General features: G+C 41.1%; 1 pseudogene; it reads right to left on the minus strand.

Moving 5' to 3' along the window:
* Nucleotides 1-9,759: 9,759 nt before the first annotated feature.
* Nucleotides 9,760-11,549, minus strand: LOC145540436 (heterogeneous nuclear ribonucleoprotein A1-like; annotated as a pseudogene).
* Nucleotides 11,550-22,059: the final 10,510 nt, after the last annotated feature.

Consider the following 22,059-nt stretch of genomic DNA (forward strand, 5'->3'; position numbering starts at 1 on the left):
TTAGCCTGGAGAATAAATCATTATAAAAGGGCTCTTCTCCAATCAAATGTCATTCGGTAGATTTTACTTATTACTTTTACCTTTTTTCCCCTATTTGTTTGCATTAGCACACAGTTTCATCGACAACTTTTTTTCCTCAGTGATCTTAAAATTGGGATGAAGAAGAAGTGAATGTGATGAAGCTAGTTCACATTGTGAAAATGGCAAGCACAAGCTCATGACTGTCCACAACAGCTGTTGCAGATGTTTCTACTACACAGTAGAGGGTGTCTGTGGGGATGACCCACCTCACACATTGGTCTGAGAGGCCCAGCAGGCAAAGCTCTACCTTATTGCTACTGAGTCCTTTGGAAATGAATTTTTACCACTTTCTTTTGTGACTTTGGTCAATGCTGAAAAATTCTCACTACCAGAAACGTTTCACATTGGTCTTTTTATCTGGTCTTATTTTCCATCTTAACTTGATGTTGAATATCCAGCATTTCTGAAGTTGAAGTAAGAAAAATTCTCACTACCAGAAACGTTTCACATTGGTCTTTTTATCTGGTCTTATTTTCCATCTTAACTTGATGTTGAATATCCAGCATTTCTGAAGTTGAAGTAAGAAGTTGGAGGCCTAGACAGCACACTGTCTGTCTGTAAAGGAGTATCCTTGGAAGAGTATGACATCTGGATTCTCATATCTGGTCTCTTTCACAGAGGGGCTGCCGAGATGAGCAGTTTCATCAGTTACCACCATGCTTATGTGAGTCACGGTGCCTTTGCAGAACCCTGAATATCCTGTCTTCCAACAAAGGACAACATGGCTTAGTAAGGGAAACTCCCAGTGGAAATATAACAAATAGATTGCCACGTTGGTCCATGTAGCACCCACAGTTGAGTGAGGACTCCCCCAAACTTTGTCATGTATGCTGCTCCTGATCCACATGCCTCCACCTGTGTTCTGCATGTTTTCTCTTTCCTTAGTTGTTTATGTTTTGTAGGGAAAGAGCATGTGATCATGTAAAGAAGTGGTACCCGATAAAACTATAGAAATACTGAAAAACACACACACACAAAAGTGGGTACAGTACAAAGAATCTCCCTCCTAGTTCAGACCCCAAACTGAGGCCCTCTCTTTAGCAAGCTTCTCATTCCTCCTTTCAGAAATATTCAAGTGTGTACAAGTTGTATGTATAACCCTCTTGTTTAAACAACTGGGGCATTCTATGCTCATCATTTTTTATGTAAAATGTGACCTTTGCACTAACCAAGATGAGTCAGGTTTTCTTTGTGCACCCAAGGGACATGAGGCAGGATCCCAGACACGGGTTATGAATGGTGGCTTGTGATGAGCAGTGATGGCTACCAGGACCCGGGGTCACACAGGCCTGTTATCTGTTTTCCTTTTTGATTGGGATATTAGGTAGATCCGGAGTATGCTGTAGATCAGTGTTTCCTCATGTATGATGTTGCTTTAGTTTCTTGTTGCTGCTGTGACATATTACCACAAACTTAGTAGCTAAAAACAGCATAACTTATCTTACAGTTCTGTATTTCAGCAGTCTGACATTGCTCTCACAGGCTAAATCAAGGTGCTAACAGGGCTGTGTTATATTCTGCAGGCTCTAGAGGGCCATTTCCTTGCCTTTTCCAGCTTTGAGGCTGCCCAAATTCCTTGAATCTTGGCCCCTTCCTCTATCTCTCCAATCTTCAAAGCCAGAAGCATTGCATCTTCAGATCTCTCTTTTTGACCTTGCCTCCATCCTCATAGCTCCTTCTCCAACTCTGATCTGTCTCTTTCTTCCACATTTGAGAAGCCTTGTGATTCCATATCTTAGATAATCCAGGATAATTTCCTCTTTGCTGTATAACCTAACATATTCACAACTTCCAGGGTTTAGATAGGGATGTGTTAGGAGGGCCATTAATTTGCCTACTACAGATGTCAATTCCTACTACATGAAAAAGGAATGAAGTTTTCTGTTGAAAAGTTTTATTTTCAAATAAACACAAGCGCCTTTGATACCCTAAGGGACACTGCATCTTTTCAAAAGAGTTCTCTAAAGTGATGGGGTCTTGTGTCAGATGAACACCAACCCTCCACACCTTCCTGAAACCCAGGAAGCCACCTGCAAGCCACAGGCTAGGGCTTCCTGGTTAGGAGGCCAGTGAGACAGCCTTGGGACAGCTGTTCCCACCTGCTCCAGCCGGTCCCCAGTGAGGGTCCCCGCCCACCGGCTCTGTGCTTCTGGCGGCCCAGGCTGCAGCCACCTCTGGCGCAGACCTACAGCCCGTGCAATGCCCTGTTAGAAGCTCTCCTCATCCCAATCTTCCGGTGCCCTCCCGGTCACCTCAAGCAGACGCGAGAGTCCACGTGCATCCACAGAGCTGCTAAGTGAAGCCCGCTCCCGTGAAGGCAGTGGTACTTTCTGAACAGCGGCTGTTGATCCACTAAATGCGTAAGATTGCCATATTGCCATACCTACTGCTCCCTGAAAGAGACTTCCGGTAATGGGGGAGTGGTGGTAAGACCAGCAGGCACAATAACGTCTAGGACCTGGTTGGGGTGGGGTTTGCAGGGACAGAGCCAGGGGAGCGCAGTCTGCGCTCTCAGGGTGGGGCTCCGTCGGTGGCCTGGTCGCTGGCCACTGCCCCGATCGCCCCTGCACCTTGCCACCTTAGGGGACATGGTTCAGGCCCACCTGGTGGCCGCCCTAAAGCCCTTGCCTTCCTGAACCCACAGGAACCCCTCTCCCGGCTCTTTGCCGACTTTCCTCCTAGCCCTTCATGAGTCTCTTCTCTGCATAGTTCCTCTGCCAGTCCCTTAAAGAGTGTGTGTATGTGTGTGTGTGTGTGTGTGTGTGTGTTAGCTGCACAGTCTTGTTGGACTCTTTGCTACCCTAGGGACTGTTGCCCGCCAGCCTCCTCTGTCGTTGGAATTCCCCAGGCCAGAATAGCCGAGTGGGTATTCCCTTCTCCAGGGGAACTTCCGGACCCAGGGATCGAACCCATGTCTCCTGAATTATAGGCATTCTTTACCATCTGAGCCACCAAGGAAGACTCTTATCAATTCCAGGGGCTTCCAAAGGTTGTTCTCCATTCTCCACAGGAAGAAAGGGGTTTCTTAGTTCATTTACAGCAACCCCCCCTTCCTCCCCCCCCCCGCCCCGCACCCCCCCCCCCCCCCGTCCCCCGCCCAACACATACAAAATCAAAAGTTCCTGAGAACTATTCTTTACCTTAACCGGAAAAGTGTTTTAACGTTTTCTGTTTTTTTTTTTTTCTTCTCTTTTTTTAAAGCTGGTAATGTAAGGTAAGGCAGTTAGAGAAGGCGAGGTTCAGAAAAGGAACAAGACCGGCACTTTACAGCAACAGATCACCTTTAATGAGGCGAGAAGGGGCAGCAGTCAGATTAGCTAGCTGCTGCACTTACCCAAGAAAAGAGTAAGGGTGCCTATTCTTCTCCAAGATTGTTCGGAGTAGTTATCTCTTAAATGGCTGGGGCAAGGAATTTTGGAGATTGGCCAGAGGCTGGACCAGCTGGGAGCTGGGCTTAATCAACCTTAATGTCCATTTTTTTTTCCTTCTGGTGAGAGAGTTGTTTTGCATAGAATGGTGGGGAGGACCTGGAGGGGAGTTTTAACTCCAGGCTATTTTGAGCCATGTAACTTTCCTTCAGGTAATATCCCAAAAACTTGACTTCACAGTACACCGTGGGGTGTCCAGCAGTTTGGAAAGCACATAAGCCCTGGGTTACACCACTGGAGCTGTTTGCACAGAGTACTGTTCAGAAGGCAGTGTGTCCTGCACTTCTAGCACTGCCAGCCTTCCATCAGTGCCAGGATCTGTCACTGCCTCTGTGTGTGTATGTGATCATGCTTGGTTCTTACAGATCTTGCGGTGAGGGTGTTTCCTCCCCCATTTTGCGGACTAAGAAATTCGCTCTTGGTTGTATAAAGTGCCTTCCTCAGGATCATGAAGTTACTTGGTGATGAAGCCCAGAAATACCAGCATCCTCTGCATTGAGTGCCATATGGGATTAGGAGGACAGGATCCTGAGCAGCACTACTCACTAGAAATAAAATCCAACCCAAATTTTTATATCTTCTAGTATCCACCTTAGAAAGCAAAAAGAAAGACCTGGAATTACTTTTTTTTTGGAATTACTTTTAATAATGTATTTTATGTAAACAAATATATCAAAAATATTATCATTTAAACATGTAATCGACACAAACTCTTATTATATTAATACATTTTACTTATCTTAAAAGTTTGGTGAGAATTTTCACTTACAGCACATCTCAGTGCCTCATGTGGGTGGTGGCTGCCACCTTGGATGCCATGGCTCCAGAGCCACAGTTTATGGGCTTGCTCCTGATTGTGTCAGGCACATTATTAACATCTCAATGTCTCCATTTTTCTTGTATAGAAAATGGAGGCAAAGTATCAATTTCATAAGGTTGTGGAGAAGATAAAATGGGAGAACCCATGCCCACAAATGGCTCATCATAGCCTCACAATTTTTAAGGCTATTTGCATAACTGTTGGATTCAGGAAGATTTTGGAGTCAGACCCGCTTAGGTTCAACCACCACTCAAACCTCTCCAGCTGATTTTAGGCTGATCACTTCCTCAAGCCTAACTCCTCATCTGCAGCCTATGACCTTCAAGCAGTGAGCAGCTGCTCTTCTCTCCTTTCTCTCCTGACCTCCTCCCTGGCCCAGATTGCACCTCGTAGATTGTCAGTTAAGTCAGCCCATGAACATGTCCTGACTCAGAATCATGGATTTGCCAGATTAAAAATGAAGTTGTTCTGCACTGCCTTACAGAGGAGTTCCTTTGGATGGAAGGGAGCCACTGGAAAGGGGGCAGATGAGGCTTAGCAAGGCGATGCAGATTACAATTATCTAGAGAGATCATTGTTTAAAAAAACACCCACATTTGCCAACAAAGGTTCGTCTAGTCAAAGCTTTGGTTTCTCTAGTAGTCATGTGTGGATGTGAGAGTTGGACTATAAGGAAGGCTGAGCACTGAAGAATTGATGCTTTTGAACTATGGTGTTGGAGAAGACTCTTGAGAGTCCCTTGGACTGCAAGGAGAGCCAACCAGTCCATCCCAAAGGAAATCAGTCCTGAATATTCATTGGAAGGACTGATGTTGAAGCTGAAACTCTAATACTTTGGCCACCGGATGCGAAGAACTGACTCATTGGAAAAGACCCTGATGCTGGGAAAGATTGAAAGTGGGAGGAGAAGGGGACGACAGAGGCTAAGATGATTGGATGGCATCACTGACTCAACGGGCATGAGTTTGAGTAAACTCTGGGAGTTGGCAATGGACAGGGAGGCCTGGAGTGCTGCAGTCCATGAGGTCACAAAGAGTCGGACACAACTGAGTGACTGAACTGAACTGAACTGAAGGGAGCACTTCAGACCAACTAACCAGAACCTCTGGAAGTTGGGCTAGTCCCACACAGGGGATGCCAGTGAGAACCAAGGTGAGAAGCTCGGCTTTTCAGTCATTCTCAGAAAGGCATGGAATATAGTTTTACTTAGAAAGTACAAGATGATGACTAGTCAGGAGACTTTGTTTCCTCATCTGTGTTTTCATGACTTCCAAAGTTCTGACAATGTGGCCTACTACCAGAACACCAGGTGAGAATTGAGAGGTTTGGGATCTCTAATGTCCTGTCTGGGTAAGTACTTTGCTGTATACATCTTTTTTTTGTTGCTGTTGTAAACATCTTTGCCACAAACATTCTTGTCAAATAACTGATAAGGCAATTTTACCTTAAAAGTTAAAGTAACAATAAGTAAATAGTGTATGTATCCATGGCAATACGGCACAAATAACTCATTTTATTCTGTGGATTGTACCTAAGCACTTATCTTCCAGGTCTTTTGTTCACAGTGTTTTATAAATGTATTGTTTTGCTTGTTGATTTGTCATTGCATATTTCACTGAAATGTCTTCCTTCCTTAAGAGAGGTATCAATTTCCAAACACTAGGATGTATGTTTGTTCATTCTCTGTGTTGCACTGGGAACTCTTCTACAGTGCTTGTTCTTGGCGGATTGTCATCTGTTCGTTGATAGACATTCTAAAGTTCTATGGGAAATGTGATTTCAACTCTCTGCCTTCAAGACCCTTGGCCTCTTTCTCATGCAATGTAGTATGTTTCAAAGTAAACCAACTTCTGGGGCAGATCATTGTCATTTGTCAGCTTGATAAACCACTAATAATGTTATTAACTGGAAGAAATGCTAATGGTTCAACCAGTTGAAACTAAACTGCCAAACAGTTATTTTATCTTTCATGGAAAAAATGCCTTATGGCCTATTAGTTATGAGGCAAAAATGATTGCAACAAAATGCTTTGGGTGAAAGTACCTAGAACCCTGTAATAGAGTTTTGTTTAGTGTGTTACAACTTGTCTACTGTTTTTGGATTAAAAAAGTGAAGTCTAGCTAAATTTAGTAGCTTACCTAAAAGAAAACTTAATTTTACATTAGTTTGATTTTATTACAAATCATTAAATTATAAATATACAAATAATTAACTAAAAACCACTCCATTGATTTTATTTGTAATGCCAAGTATCCTTCTGGAAGCATCTTATTGTATAGGGTGAAGGGATTCTTGAGTCCATGGTGTTCTGAAGCCCTGCATCATAAGAAGGCCTGATGTCTTTGATAGCACTTCACAATTTACAAAGCAATTTTTCCACTGGTTTCCTCCAAATGCAGGTCTTATTAAGCCCAGTCACAGGAACGTGAAAGGTGCTGTCTTCATGGTCAGCAAGGCCATATGAAAGCCGTGGGTGAACTGCTGTTCAGGAGCCTTATTGAGGTCTGATGCCCCCTGGCTGCTCGCCACCTCACCTCCCTTCTCGTTGAGCTCTGCCGCCCCCTGGCCTGCTCACCGCCTCACCTCACTTCTCTTATCTGTAAAATGAGGGCTGCAATGATTACTGTGGGCTTCTCTGGGGGCTCAGTGGTAAAGAATCCATCTGCCAATGCAAGAAATATGGGTTCAATCCCTAGGTCAAGAAGAACTCCTGGAGAAGGAAATGGCAACCGACTCCAGTATCCTTGCCTGGGAAATCCCAGAGGAGCCTGGGAAGTGAAGCCTGGAGGGCTCCAGTCCACGGGTCTGCAAAAGAGTTGGACATGACTGAGCGACTAAACGACAACAAGAACAACAATGAGCATTGTAGAGGAAGTAAATTCCTTCCAAAATAAGAGTTCTTTCCACAAAACAGAGAAGATAGCAAGCAGTTTTACTAGTGAATATGCATATCAGTGTACAATGCATTTCAGGTTATCTGTGAAAAGAGATAGCAAAGGATATTCTACCCACTTACACAGCTGAGCTGCCACAGCCATTCTATGACACCCTATTTTTAACCATGACATACATAAACTCTCACAGTTAATGCATGTCTCCTTCCCATTAGAGGACTTGACAGCATCTAAACTCACTTGGAAATCAAAAAACCACTTGCACTACTTAAATGTCTTTATCTAATGGAATCATAAATTTCTATGACAATCTTCCCTGCTAGCAGATGGTCACAGCTCCAAGAAAGGTACTTAGGTTAGACTCTACAGTGACAGGGAGAGTGAGGTGTCACCTCAGGTGTTTACATTTCAAAAGGGATGAACCCCAGACGATTGTGAAATAGTTCTGGGTTATAAAACTAGCAAGTGGCTTATCTTTACAAAAATTTATACAGATATCAAAAGATTCATAGTCACTAAGTTTCTCATAGTAGTGGTCTAGGAAAGGGAGAAAACAGAAATAATTTGTTTAAAAATGTATCCTAACTATTAAATAAGATAATGTATGTGATGCATCTAGCCCGTAGAAAAAGCTCTATAACATAAAAAAGTTCTATAACAAAAAATATTCAGAGTTCATATGCTGAAATAATTTTTCTTGTGTTTATGTTCACTATATAGGATTTCTTGGATGTTAAGGAAAACTACAGCCTGATCACACAAGCTCTCAATCTAGAACATTTGGGCCAGAAACTAACTTTTTTATCCTTTGGTGACTGGTGAGAGAGGAGGGGGAGGTTGGCAACTGGTTGTGACTAATGTAGTAAGGGTGTCTTATGTCTAGGATTTTTCTCCTCTTGTTTAATCGTCCTAGAAATTCTCAGAGGTAAATATCATCACCCGTGGGTAGATAAGATGAAACATGAGCCATTCAAGGATGAGTCAAGATTGCATGAGTGGAAAGGAACTGACTACCTGATCCCAGGGGCAGACTTTCCCTCCACACCTAGGAGCTCCCTTGGGAACTGGCCCAAGGCCTTGGGTCTCTAATAAAGACCACAACATTACTTCACACTCTTCTAGAAATTTTGCTAAATGCTTAGGTTTAGTAAATACCCATTTTGGACATATAGACTGTGTTCCATCTTCAAATTTTTTATTCAATTAGCTATCAAATTGAGAAGAAAAAAGAGAATTTTATTTGAGCCAAACTGAGGATTATAACTTGGGAGGCAGATTCTCAGAAAGCTCTGAGAACTCTTCCACCTGTTAGAAGTCGAAGGCATAGTCATATGCATTTTTGAGACAAAGGATCATACATCAAAATGACATACTGATATTTTACATAAAGGTCATCAAGGATACATACATACTGCAGGCAAACACATACAAAGAGAGCGACAAGTCACCATGGCTCTTACAGAGCTAGGAAAGAACTCTATCCTTTTTTTCAAGAAGGTATTAAATAATTTATTGATTACACATGATAATGGATTATACACAAACTTCATTCCCATCTATAACTTTATCTGGTACCATAATTCAACTAGATGTATTGCATAGGATGTGCCAACGATCATATTAATAACCAAAAACTCCATGACTCTGCTTGGGTGACCCTTTTAACGGTAAACTCCAGATCACAACACAGTAACTGTCAGTTCAACTACATCAAGATTTCTGAAGACAAGGGTTTCTACACTCAGTTCAGTTCAGTTCAGTTCAGTTGCTCAGTTGTGTCCGACTCTTTGCGACCCCATGAATCGCAGCACGCCAGGCCTCCTTGTCCATCACCAACTCCCAGAGTCTACCCAAACCCATGCCCATTGAGTCAGTGATGCCATCCAGCCATCTCATCCTCTGGCGTCCCCTTTTCCTCCTGCCCCCAATCTTTCCCAGCATTAGGGTCTTTTCCAATGAGTCAACTCTTCGCATGAGGTGGCCAAAGTATTGGAGTTTCAGCTTCAACATCAGTCCTTCCAATGAACACCCAGGACTGATCTCCTTTAGGATGGACTGGTTGGATCTTCTTGCAGTCCAAGGGACTCTCAAGAGTCTTCTCCAACACCACAGTACAAAATCATCAATTGTTTGGCGCTCAGCTTTCTTCATTGTCCAAATCTCACATCCGTGCATGACTACTGGAAAAACCTCAAGCAGGTTGTAAATAAATTTTGAATAGAACCTGGCATCACCCTGAAGGAATTCTAACTTCACACTGTTGATATAGTTTACCAAAAGATCTTCAGAGTAGACTAACTTTACACAGCACATTTTTAAAAAAGACACAGTTATTCAGCATCATAATCAAACTATTGCATTCAGCAATTAATACTATAGGTACACAACAAAACTACATTAAAATCCTTTTTTTGGACTGCTTTACACTTAACACAGAACAAAAACTAAACTAACCTGTTGTACAGTTTGTCACACACAGAGTCCTCGAGTTTTTTTGCCCGTACACAATGAGTCTTGTCTGAAACAAGTCTACTTTTTAGCAGTTAGGCCCACCACCACTGTGTTTTATTGAGTTGATAAATCTATTGTAACCTGTAGCTTCCCTGTTACTTCTCTGACTCTCCTGCTAAACTTTGTTTCCTGGGTGTAATTAAAACCTTCTGCCACCACCATAACTACAGGTACTGCTGGAACCTTGGCCAGGACTTCTGCCTCCAAAGTTTCCTCCTTTCATAGTCCCAAAATCTGAAGACTGATTGTTGTAATTGGCAAAATCACTGTAACTTCCACCATATCCAAAATTGCTTCCATTACCACCGCCAAAACCACTTCCACCTCCTCCATTGTTATAGATGTCATAGCTGCCTCTCCCACCACAGCCACTGCCCTGGTTTCCATAACCCTGTCCATCACTTCCATAGCCTCTGCTTTCTCCAGCATAACCAGGTCTGCCTCCTCCATAACTACCATGATTACCAAATCCATTATAGCCATCCCACGACCACCATATCTGCCACTACCGAGGCTGCCACCAAAGCCACTTCAACCACTGAAGTTTCCTTCAAAACCAAAGTTGTCATTTCCACCAAAACCACCTGTGACCACTACCAAAGTTTCCAGATCTGTGACTTCCTTGACTAGATGAAGCACTAGCCATTTCTTGCTTAGATAGGGCTTTCCATACTTCATAGTTATGGCCATTCACAGTGTGTGTGTTAAGTCGCTTCAGTCATGTCTGACCCTTTGTGACCCCATGGGCTGTAGCCCACCAGGCTCCTCTGTCCATGAGATTCTCCAGGCAAGAAAACTTTCTCCAGGGGATCTTCCTGACCCAGGGATCGAACCTGCATCTCCAGGTTTTCCTGTATTGGCAAGTGGATTCTTTACCACTAGCACTACCTGGGAATTCCATTCACAGTGTGGTATGTTTCTGAATGACTATAGAGTCATTGTCTGTAGAGTCATGTCTTGTCTATAGAGTCATGATCATCAAAGTTTATAAAAGCCAAACCTCTTTTTACCACTGCCTCAATCATTCATGATTTCAATCACTTCAGATTTCCCACACTGTTCAAACTAAACTCTTAGGTGATGTTCTTCAGTGTCTTCTTTAATGCCACCAACAAAAATCTTTTTCATAGGTAAGTGGGCACCAGGTCTTTGAGAATCTTCTCTTGAGACAGCCGTCTTTGGTTCCACAACTCTTCTACCTACCTTGTGTGGCCTTGTATTCCTCTCTGCACCCACCTCCTGCACATTGGCATATGTGAGAAACCTGAAGCCTCTAGAGCACTTGGTGTTTGGATCCTTTATCACCACGGATAGGCTGTGAGGGTTCCCCATTGCTCAGAATGGTTCCTCAGACTCCCATCAGTTGTTTCAAAGCTCAGACTTCTGATGAAGAACTTCCCAAATTGTTTGGGCTCTTTAGGAGACTCTGACAGCCATAGAGGGTGAAGATTTTAATGATACTTACTTGGTGGCATCCATGGGCAGAAAACAGAATAGTGATTTAATAAGTTACAGTGCTAGTGTCAGAAGAAAAAATAAAAACAATTGATCTTCACAGTTGAGTTGGTTCTCCCATCTTTGAGGAGCTCTAGTTAATGTGTAATGCAGACACACATTGCACATTAGGGAGGAACGGAGGGGATCCAAACAAACACACAGAGAGAATTTTATGCTTAATCTTTTCTTGTCCTGCTTTAAAATATACATTTTATTTCAACATCTTTCTGTCATTAATCTTTTGATAGAAAGCATTAGTGATCAAATATTTGGTCCCCTGATACCAGAGTAGTTACTTACCTGCCCTGGATCCATCATGTCCCTCAATGCTGGGTCTTTATAGCTCAGTTCTTTCTGTCCTTTTAGGGGCTTAATCTAGTGGAATGCTTGGCAAGAACTGATAGTCAATTCTAGGTTGTCCAGTAGGATGTACACCAATTTTATCCTGTATGTGCATTGTGCATGCACATTGTTTTATATCAGGCCTCCCAGGTGGCTCAGTGGTAAAGAATCCACCCATCAAGCAGGAGATGCATGTTTGAGCTCTGGGTCAGGAAGATCCCTTGGAGAAGGAAATGGCAACCCGCTCGAGTATTCTTGCCTGGGAAATCCTGTGGACAGAGGAGGCTGGCAAGATATAGTCCATGGGGATCGCAAAAGAGTCAGACATGACTTAGTGACTAAACAACAACAACATAGATATGATCAAGTCATTTAGACATCATTATTTTTGTTGGAGTTTTGAATATACATTGGGAGGCATAAGAGGTTGTTACTCTATAGATAATATGGAACACAATCAATATAACTAACAACAATAACAAAGTCAGAAGCAGAGATTGAATCCATGAATCCCCAGAATTGAACCATCTACCCAAGATTTCATTTCAACTAGAAAGGGGATCCTTCAATGCAGAAATTTTATTTTGCATGTGAGTCAGTAGATGGTGATATTAGAGAAGCACAACATTGTCTGGATTATAGTATGTTTTCCCCTGCAAAGTAGTTTTGAAAATCAAGAACCATTTGGTTTTGCAACATTTTGTCATCATAGAAACTTCAGAATTAGTTAAGTAGGTGAATTGAATGTAGGAAACAAACATGAAGGTATATTCTGATGTGGAAACATTTTATAGATCATAGGAATATCTGAAGAGTCAGTAATAAGAATTCTGAAAGACTTATATTGGCCTTGTATTGACCAAGGAATCTGATGACAAACCCAACAATCAGTTAAAACGTTTTGCTGTCACCAAAAAAAGATGTCCTTTTCATCATAGGGGATTGGAATATGAAAGTAGGAAATCAAGAGATACATGAAGTAACAGGCAAGTTTGGCCTTGGAGTACAAAATGAAGCAAGGCAAAGATTAGCAGAGCTTTGTCAAGAGAACACACTGGTCATAGCAAACATCCTTTCCCAAAAACACCAGAGATATCTCTACACATAGACATCACTAAATGGTCAATACCAAAATCAGATTGATTATTTTCTTTGCAGCCAAAGATGGAGAAGCTCTATACAGTTAATAAAAACAAGACCTGGAGCTGACTGTGGCTCAGATCATGAACTCTTTATTGCAAAATTCAGGCTTAAATTGAAGAAAGTGGGGAAAACCACTAAGTCATTCTGGTATGGCTTAAATCAAATCCCTTATGATTATACAATGGAGGTGACAAATAGATTCAAAGGATTAGATCTAGTAGACAGAGTGCCTGCAGAACTATGGATGGAGGTTTGTACCATTGTATAAGAGATAGTGACCAAAAACATCCCAAAGAAAAAGAAATGCAAGAAGGCAAAGTGGTTATCTGAGGAGGCTTTACAAATAGCTGAGGAAAGGAGAGAAATGAAAGACAGAGGAGAAAGGGAAATATATACCCAACTGAATGCAGAATTTCAGAGAATAGCAAGGAGCGATAAGAAGGCCTTCTTCAGTGAACACTGCAAAAAGATAGAGAAAAACAATAGAACGGGAAAGACTAGAGACCTCTTCAAGAAAACTGGAGATATCAAGGGAACATTTCATACAAAGATGGCATGATAAAGGACAGAAATGGTAAGGACATAATAGAAGCAGAAGATACTAAGAAAAGGTGGCAAGAATACACAGAACTATACAAGAACAACCTTAATCACCTAGATAAACATGATGGTGTGGTCACTCACTAAGAGCCAGACATCTTGGAATGTGAAGTCAAGTGGGTCTTAGGAAGCATTTCTATGAGCAAATCTAGTGGAGGTGATGGAATTCCAGCTGAGCTATTTCAAATTCTAGAAGCTAATACTGTTAAAGTGCTGCATTCCATATGTCAGCAAATTTGGAAAACTCAGAGGTGGCCACAGGACTGGAAAAGGTGGGTTTTTATTCCAATCCCAAAGAAGGGTAAAAGGATGCTTCCCTGGTGGCTCAGATGGTAAACGGTCCACCTGCAATGCAGGAGACCCAGGTTCCATCTCTGGGTGGGGAAGATCCCCTGGAGAAGGAAATGGCAACCCACTCCAGTATTCTTGCCTGGAGAATCCCATGGACAGAGGAGACTCATCCATGGGGTCGCAAAGAGTTGGACATGACTGAGCGGCTAACACTTTCACTTTCAAAGAAGGGCAATGCCAAAAAATGCTCAAACTGCCACACATTTGCAGTCATTTCACATATAGCCCTTTCCCCCTGGTACAACAGTTGGTGAACAAACCACATGGCTCATTTCATGAAAAAGGAAGAACTAGAGATGTTGGGCCCACACAGAAATGTACTCTGCACACACAAAACTCAGATTATAAAAGAAGAACCATAGAAATGGAGTCAGCTCTTCATTGTGCAAGACAGTACAAGTCATAGTAATAAAATTTGGGACAGGGTCCAAGGTTGACTCTGATCTCAAGGCCTTTGCTTCTTCACTTGACACGACTATTCTCTCTCTGCTGTGTGGTGGACAGAGTCTGTGGCCCCTCATTAGTGTTGGGCCTTTCTAGGTGTGTCCCTGGTAGAATCTTCAGTCAGGGTTTTCTTCTTCCTTTGCAGACAAAGGTAAAACCCAAGACATTACAATTTATGGATTATGTTAATTCCTCCTCTCTGCATAACCTTTTGTTTCTTAGTTGATAGATCGTTCATTTGCAACATTGTGTTACTTTCAAGCTCACAGCAGTGTTTCAGTAATATGTATATGTATATACATTCTTTTTCAGACATTTCCATTAAAGGTTATTATAATCTTCCATTGCAGGGGGCATGGGTTCAGTCTCTGGTTGAGAAAAGATCCTGCATGCTGCATGGCTCAGTCAAAATATGTAAATAAAAATGAGTTAATAAAAGCAAAAATAGAATTACCACATGATCCAGCAGTCCTACTTTTGCACATGTATCTAGACAAAACTATAATTCAAAAAGATAAATGGACCCCTTTGTTCATAGCAGCACTATTTATAATAGCCAAGACATGGAAGCAACCTAAATGTCCATTGAAAAATTAATGCATAAACATGATATGGTACATATATACAACCATAAAAAAGAATAAAGAAATGGCATTTACAGCAACATTGATGAACCTAGAGATTATCATACTAAGCAAAGTAAGTTAGAAAGAGAAAGCAAATACCATATGATATCACTTATATGTGGAACCTAAAATATGACACAAATGAAATTATTTATGAAACAGATTCACAATGACAACAGATTTGTGGTTGCCAAGGAGGTGGGCTAGTGGCAGAGAGTGGATTGGGAGTTTGGGAGTAGCAGATGCAAAGTGTTATATATTGAATGGATAAACAACAAGGTCCTATTGTGTTGTATAGGGAACAATATCCAATATCTTGCAATAGAACATAATGAAAAGAATATAAAAAAGAATATATATGTATATCTTAATCACTTTTCTGTGCTTGAGAAACTAACATAACACTGTGAATCAACAACACATCAATAAAAAAATACTTAGTGTTCAATTAAAAAAAATAAAGGTTACTACAAGAATATTGAATACAATTTCCTATGCTATACAGTAGGTCACTATTGGTCACGTATTTTATATATGGTGGTGTGTATATGTTAAGCCCAAGCTCCTAATTTATGTCTCTCTCCATGCTCACTATCCCCTTTGGTAACCATAATTTTGTTTCCATGTCTGAGAGTCTATTTCAGTTTTGTAAATAAGTTCATGTGTATCCCTATTTTAGATTCCACATTAAAGTGATATATGGTATTTGTCTTTCTACATATGACTTATTTCAGTCAATATGATAATCTATGTCCATTCATATTATGCAGATGGCATTATTTCATTCTTTTTATGGCTGGAAATATTCCATTACATTCCACATCTTCTTTATCCATTTACCTGTCAATGGACATTTAGGTTGCTTCTATGTCTTGGCTATAGTAAATAGTGCTGCAAAGAACATCTTTTCTAATTCAAGTATTCTTTGAGTCTATGTTCACAATTAGATTATATGTTAACTCTACTGATATATTTTTAAGGAACATCCATAGTACATACTTATTGCTACTGTTGTTCAGTCACTCAGATGTCTGACTCTTTTTGACCCAATGGCATGCAGCATGCCAGGCTTCCCCATCTTTCACTATCCCCTGGAGTTTGCTCAAACTCATGTCCATTGAGTCGGTGATGCCATCCAACCATCTCATCCTCTGTCATCCTCTTCTCCTCCTGCTTTAATCTTTCCCAGCATCAGTATCTTTTCCAATGAGTCGGCCCTTCGCATCATGTGTCCAGAATATTGGAGCTTCAGCTTCGGTATCAGTCCCTCCAATGAATGTTTGGGATTGACTTTCTTTAGGATTGTTAGGTTTGATCCTCCTTGCTGTCCAAGGGAATCTCAAGAGTTTTCTGTAGTATCACAGTTCGAAAGTATCAATTCTTCGGCACTGAACCTTCTTTATGGTCCAACTCTCGTATCCATATGTGAATACTCTATGGATCTCTGTCAGCAAAGTGATGTCTCTGTTTTTTAATACACTGTCTAGGTTTGTCATAGCTTTCCTTCCAAGGAGTAAGCATCTTTTGATTTCGTGGCGGCAGCCACAATCTGCAATGATTTTGTAGTCCAAGAAAATAAATTCTGTCACTGTTTCCATTGTTTCTCCATCTATATACCATGAAGTGATGGGACTGGATGTCATGATTTTCATTTTTTGAATGTTGAGTTTTAAGCCAGCTTTTTCACTCTCCTCTTGCTGCATCATCAAGAGCCTCTTTAGTTCCTCTCATTTTCTGCCATTAGGGTGGTGTCATTTGCATATCTGAGGTTATAGATGTATCTCCTGGCAATCTTGATTCCAGCTTCAGCTTCATCCAGCCTGGCATTTTGCATTATATACTCCACATATAAGTTAAATATGCAGAGTGGCAATATACAGCCTTGATGTACTACTTTGCCATTTCTGAACCAGTCAGATGTTTCATGTCTGGTTCTAACTATTGCTTCTTGACCCACATATAGGTTTCTCAGGAGACAGGTAAGGTGGTCTGGTTTCCATCTCTTTAAGAATTTTCCACAGTTTGTTGTGATCCACACAGTCAAAGGTTTTAACACAGTCGATGAAGCAGAAGTAGGTGTTTTTCTGGAATTTTCTTGCCTTTTCTTTGATCCAATGGATGTTGACAATTTAATCACTGATTCCTCTGCCTTTTCTAAATCCTGCTTGTACATCCAGAAATTCTCAGTTCATGTACTGTTGCAGCCTAGCTTGAAGGATTTTGAGCATTACCTTGCTAGCATGTGAAATGAGTGCAATTATGTGGTATTTTGAACAATCTTTGGCATTGGCCTTCTTTGGGATTGGAGTGAAATCTGACCTTTTCCAGTCCTGTGGCCACTGCTGAGATTGACAAATTTGCTGACATATTGTGCAGCACTTTAACAGCATCATCTTTTAGTATTTTAAATAGCTCAGCTAGAATTCCATCACCTCTACTAGGTTTGTTAGTGGTAATGCTTCCTAAGGCCCACTTGACTTCACAATCCAGGATGGCTAGCTCTGGGTGAGTGATCAGATCATCGTGGTTATCTTGGCCACTAAGACCTTTTCTGTGTAGTTCTGTGTATTGCCACCTCTTCTTAATCTCTTCTGCTTCTGTTAGGTCCATACTGTTCTGCCCTTTATTGTGCCCATCTTTGTATGAGGTGTTCCCTTGGTGTCTCTAATTTTCTTTAAGAGACCTCTAGTCTTTCTTATTCCACTGTTTTCCTCTATTTCTTTGCATTGTTCATATAAGAAAGGTGAGGGTGGGACGTTCTGGGAGAATGGCATTGAGACATGTGTATTGCCATATGTGAAACAGAGCACCATTCCATGTTCGATGCATGTGACAAGGGCTCAGGGCCGGGGCAATGGGATGATCCAGAAGGATGGGATGAGGAGGGAGGTGGGTGGGGGGTCCGGGAAGGGGAACACATGTAAACCCATGGCTGATTCATGTCAATGTATGGCAAAAACTATTACAATATTGTAAAGTAATTAGCCCCCAGCTAAAATAAATAAATTTATAAAAAAAAAAAAAAAAGAATGGTTTTTTTTTTAATAAATTTATTTATTTTAGTTGGGGGCTAATTACTTTACAATATTGTAGTAGTTTTTGCCATACATTGACATGAATCAGCCATGGGTTTACATGTGTTCCCCTTCCCGGACCCCCCTCCCACCTCCCTCCCCATCCCATCCCTCTGGGTCATCCCATTGCCCCAGCCCTGAGCATTTGTCTCATGCATCGAACATGGAATGGTGTTTCTTATCTCTTGCTATTCTTTGGAATTCTGCGTTCAAATGGGTATCTTTCCTTTTCTCCTTTGCCTTTCACTTCTCTTCATTTCTCTGCTTTTTGGTATCCTCAGACAGCCATTTTACTTTTTTGCATTGCTTTTCCTTGAGGATGGTTTTGATCACAGCCTCCTGTGCAATGTTATGAACCTTCCCCCATAGTTAGTTCTTCAGGTACTTTGTCAGATTTAATCCCTTGAATCTGTTTGTCACTTCCACTGTATAATCATAAAGGATTTGATTTAGGTCATACCTGAAAGGGCTAGAGGTTTTCCCTCCTTTTTTTAATTTAAATCTGAATTTTGCCATAAGGAGTTCATGATCTGAACCATAGTCAGCTCCAGGCCATGTTTTGCTGACTGTATAGAGCTTCTCCATCTTTGGCTGCAAAGAATATAATCAATCTGATTTTGGTATTGACCTCTGGTGATGTCCATGTGTAGAGTCATCTCTTGTGTTGTTGTTGGAAGAGAGTGTTTGCTCTGACCAGTGCGTTCTCTTGGAAAAACTCTGTTAGCCTTTGCCCTGCTGCATTTTGTGTTCCAGGGCCAAATTTGCCTGTTATTCTAGGTATTTCTTAACTTCCTACTTTTGCATTCCATTCCCCTATGATTAAAAGATATCTTTGTTTTTGGCGTTAGTTCTAGAAGGCCTTGTAGGGCTTCATAGAAGCAATCAACCTCAGCTTCTTCAGCATTAGTGGTTGAGACATAGACTTGAATTCTCCGATGTTGAATGGTTTGCCTTGGAAATGAACTAAGATCATTCTGTCGGTTTTGAGATTGTACCCAAGTACTGCATTTCAGACTCCTTTATTGACTGTGAGGACTATTCCATTTCTTCTAAGAAAGCTGAGCACTGAAGAATTGATGCTTTTGAACTGTGGTGTTGGAGAACACTCTTGAGGGTCCCTTGGACTGCAAGGAGAGCCAACCAGTCCATCCTAAAGGAAATCAGTCCTGAATATTCATTGGAAGGACTGATGTTGAAGCTGAAACTCCAATACTTTGGCCACTTGATGCAAAGAACTGACTCATTGGAAAAGACCCTAATGCTGGGAAAGACTGAAAGCACGAGGAGAAGGGGATGACAGGGGATGAGATGGTTGGATGGCATCACCAACTCAATGGACGTGAGTTTGAGTAAGCTTTGGGAGTTGGTGATGGACAAGGAGGCCTGGCGTGCTGTAGTCCATGGGATCACAAAGAGTTGGACACTACTGAGTGACTGAGCTGAACTGAAGCAATACCACTAGGCCATTCAGGTATGACCTGAATCAAATCCTTTATGATTACACGGTGGAAATGACAAATAGATTCAAGGGATTAGATCTGATAGAGTGCCTGGAGAACTATGGATGGAGATTCATAACACTGTATAGGAGGTGGTGACCAAAACCATCTCCAAGAAAAAGCAAAGCAAAAAGACAAAATGGTTGCCCGAGGAGACATTCTGGAGTGTGAAGTCAAGTGGGCCTTAGGAAGCATTACCACGAAGAAACCTAGAGGAGGTGATGGAATTCAAGATGAGCTATTTAAAATACTAAAAGATGATGCTGTTAAAGTGCTGCACAATATGTCAGCAAATTTGTCAATCTCAGCAGTGGCCACAGGACTGGAAAAGGTCAGATTTCACTTCAATCCCAAAGAAGGCCAATGCCAAAGATTGTTCAAAATACCACATAATTGCACTCATTTCACATGCTTGCAAGGTAATGCTCAAAATCATTCAAACAGAACTTTAAAAGTCTGTGAACCGAGAACTTCTGGACTTTCAAACAGGATTTAAAAAAGGAGAGGAACCAGTGGTCAAATTGTCATCATCCATTGGATCATAGAAAAAGCAAGAGAATTCCGGTTAAATACCTACTTCTTCTTCATTGACTGTGTTGAAACCTTTGACTGTGTGGATCATAACAAACTGTGGAAAATTCTTAAAGAGATGGAAACCAGACCACCTTACCTGTCTCCTAAGAAATCTATATGTAGGTGAAGAAGCAATAATTAGAACCAGACATGGAACAACTGACTGGTTCAAAATCGGGATAGGTGTACATCAAGGCTGCAAGTGGTCTCCCTGCTTATTAAACTTATATGCAGAGTACATCATGAGAAAGACCAGGCTGGATGAACCTGAAGGTGGAATCAAGATTTCTGGGAGATTTGTCCATAACCCCAGATATGCAGTTGAAACCACCTTATTGGCAGATAGTGAAGAGGAGCAAAAGAGCCTCTTGATGAAGGTGAAAGAGAAGAGTGAAAACACTGGCTTAAAACTCAACATTCAAAAAATGAAGATCATGGCATCTGGTCCCATCACTTCATGGCAAATAGATGGGGACAAAATGTAAACAGTGACAGACTTTATTTTCTTGGGCTCAAAATCACTGCAGATGGTGGCTGCAGCCATGAAATTAAAAGACGCTTGCTACTTGGAAGTAAAGCTATGACAAACCTAAACAGTGTATTAAAAAGCAGCAGCATCACTTTTCTGAAAAAGGTCCTTAATGTCAAAGCTATGTTTTTTCCAGAAGTCACATACGGATATGAGATTTGGAACATAAAGAAGGCTCAGCACTGAAGAATTGATGCTTTCGAAATACGATGCTGATGAAGACTCTCAGAGTCTCTTGGATAGCAAGGAGGATCAAACCAGTCAATGCTAATGGAAATCAACTCTGAATATTCATTGGAAGAACTGGTGCTGAAGCTCCAATACTTTTGTCACCTCATGCGAAGAGTGGACTCGTTGGAAAAGACCCAGATATTGGGAAAGATTGAGGGCAGGAGAAGAAGAGGACCACAGAGGATGAGACAGTTTGATGGCATCACTCAATGCACATGAGTTAGAGCAAACTCTGGGACATAGTGAAGGACAGGAAAGCTTGGCTTGCTGCAGTCCTTTGCAGAAGTCAGACTGCAAAGAGCCTGGGTTGCAAACAGTCGGACATGTCTGAGCGACTCAACAACAACAACCGCAGCAAGTATGTACTATGGAGGTTCCTTAAAAATCATCAGTAGAGTTAACATATGATCCTGTAATCCAATCCTGGACATAGATTCAGAGAATACTTGAATTAGAAAAGATACATCACCCCAGTGTTCCTTGCAGCACTATTACAATAGCCAAGACATGGAAGCAATCTAAATGTCCATTAATAGCTGAGTGGATAAAGAAGATATGATATGTAATGAAATATTACCACCCATAAAAAGAATGAAATAATGCCATTTGCAGCAGTATGAATGGACATAGATCATCATATTGAGTGAAATAAGTCAGATGTAGAAAGACAAATACCATATATCACTTATATTTGTAATCAAAAATAGTGATACACATGAACTTATTTACAAAACTGAAATCGACTCTCAGACATGGAAACAAAATTATGGTTACCAAAGGGGATAGTGGATATGGGGAGAGAGATTAAATTAGGAGCTTGGGCTTAAGATATACACACCACCATATATAAAATAGGTGACCAATAGTGACCTACTGTATAGCACAGGAAACTGTATTCAATATTCTTGTAGTAAGTTTTATTTTTTTAATTGACCACTAAGTATTTTTTAATTGATGTGTTGTTGATTTACAATGTTATGTTAGTTTCTGGAGTATAGCAAAGTGATTACGTTATATATATACTTTTCAATTATGTTTTATTGCAAGATATTGAATATTGTTCCCTATACAACACAATAGGACCTTGTTGTTTATCCATTCAATATGTAACACTTTGCATCTGCTACTCCCAAACTCCCAATCCACTCTGCCACCAGCCTACCTTCTTGGCAACCACAAGTCTGTTGTCTTTGTCTGTGAATCTGTTTCATAAATAACTTCATTTGTGTCATATTTTAGGTTCCACATATAAGTGATATGGTATTAGCTTTCTCCTTCTGACTTACTTTGCTTAGTGTGATAATCTCTAGGTTCATCTCTGTTGCTATAATTGCCATTACTTCATTCTTTTTTATGGTTGTATATATGTACTACATCGTGTTTATGTATTAATTTTTCAGCGGACATTTGGTTTGC

This window comes from Giraffa tippelskirchi, chromosome 3, assembly GCF_054371585.1.
Source record: "Giraffa tippelskirchi isolate mGirTip1 chromosome 3, T2T-mGirTip1v1.2.pri, whole genome shotgun sequence".
NCBI classification, from domain to species: Eukaryota; Metazoa; Chordata; class Mammalia; order Artiodactyla; family Giraffidae; genus Giraffa; species Giraffa tippelskirchi.